The sequence below is a fragment of the Saccostrea echinata genome, unplaced genomic scaffold (assembly GCF_033153115.1).
Source record: "Saccostrea echinata isolate AGI-Se365-2 ecotype Australia unplaced genomic scaffold, CSIRO_AGI_Sech_v1 ptg000009l, whole genome shotgun sequence".
Classification (NCBI taxonomy): Eukaryota; Metazoa; Mollusca; class Bivalvia; order Ostreida; family Ostreidae; genus Saccostrea; species Saccostrea echinata.
Window position 1 is genome coordinate 1,769,848 of NW_026889758.1, and position 2,103 is coordinate 1,771,950.

The window sequence follows — 2,103 nt, forward strand, 5'->3', positions numbered from 1 at the left end:
GGAGAAATTTCAGACATACTGCTACAACACATGGAAAAAGTGGTGTAAATCAAATGTAGATTCTCAAAAACTCCAAAGATCTTTTTGGAAAATTTAAAATCACAACATTTTCAATTTCATCAGAACGTTTGATTTTTCCAGACTTATACAAACATTCCTCACAATAAATTAAAGATCAGGGGCCCGTTTTACAAAAGAACTTACAACCAAGACCAACAAATTTAGTTGATTGTAAAATTTTTCAAAATTAATGATTTTGTTTGAAATTGCCAACATAAAAATGTCCTGTTCTAAGTAGAATTGAATTTTGGTCTTAGTCATAAGTTCTTTTGTAAAACAGACCCCTGGCTTTTTTTACATCATAGATAAGTGATTGTTCAATAAAAATGGAACTCATAAATTTTCATATCTTGTGACTGGTCATATACAAAATCATTTTGTAAAAATAATTCGGATTAAACATACAAGTATTGTGAAATTGATATTAAAAAGATGCTGGAGTTCCTCATTGAAAGTATCTAGTTTTTGGAAACCAGTTTTTCCAACGATCTATATTCCTTTGAAGCAAAATTTATTTAAAAAACCTTCTACATAGAAGAAAACCCATCTTATAGCTTTCAATTCAACATTTCGATATATCGACGACGTTGTATCAAATAACAATAGTTATTTTCATTCAAATCTCAATTTGACATATCTCAATGAACTCGAAATAAAAGACAGCACAGAGACTGCCACATGGATGTTACACTGAGTATATACGATAACGGCAAACTAACAATTAAACTATCCGACAAACGGGATGACTTCAGCCTTTCCAATGTCAGCTTTCCCTATTTACATAGTAACATGCAACTATCTTCTGCATATGGTGTTTATGTCTCCCATATGATTCAATACACAGGAGCATGTTCTGAATACGATCTTTTTTTTTAAAAAAAAAACCGAGACAGGCCACTGACAAATAAGTTGATGTTTTTGGATTTCAACTCTCGTTCAAAGTCAACATTTCTCAAATTCTATAGTCGTTATAATGACCTAGTTTGCCAATACTACGTTTCGTTTGGTCGTAATTTGACTGACATGTTTCCCACCAATGGTTAATTTGATCACAGATTACTCTGTTCACCTGATCATTACAGAGGAATCACGGCGGGTGTGACCGGTCGACAGGGGAAGCTCAACCCTCCTAGGCACCCGATTATTTTGACTACAGTTTACTTCATTAACCTGATCAATACAGAGGACTCACGGCGGGTGTGACCGATCGACAGGGAATGCTTACCCCTTCTACACACTGAATTTTATCTCTGGTATTTCCAGGGATCCTTGTTTTTTGCCCTGTTCAGGATTCGTAGTCTTTGCTGCATTTATGAGTTTGATCACTATTCGTTATCTCCACCTTTTCTCATTAGTCTCAATGAAGTGCACACAAATGTTGAAAAAAGTTAAAATGGAATAATTAAACAACAAACTTTACAAGCTGAGTGAGTGCTGGAAACTGAACAAGGAAGAACATAAATCTAGCGCAATGGTTAAACTAGATGTTGTCATATGACAATTGATACCCGCCAGTTAATGTTTGCCTCTGAAATTATTCTTCTTTGTATCTGAGTAACTAATGAGTTATTCCTTAATTTTCAAAAAAAAAATTGAACATTAAAATGCTCAGATGAGCATGTGGCCAAGACAGAAGACACCAATGGTTATGATTTAAAAGTTGCATTGGCTATACTGCATAAAATCAAGAGGATTCTCGGAATATGTTTTTTTAAAGAATAATTTTTTTGCCCCCTCATTTAACCTCCCCTAGGAAAATGAAAAGTCCCAAATATTATTGCACATCTACAGGACACCAACAGTCATATTCCAAAAGATGAATTGACTGCTGTGTAATATGAAAGAGGGGTTCTGGGAACCAGGATTTTGTAGAATAATGTCTTTTTTTCGTTCCCCAGTTGACATAAAGGGCAAAAATGAAAATCTGAAACCCTATTGTATATTTCCAAGACATCACCAATCATATTCCAAAATATAACTTCTCCACTTCAAAAAATTTAAGAGGGATTCTGCAAACCATGTTTTTTTTTTGTAGAAACGTCG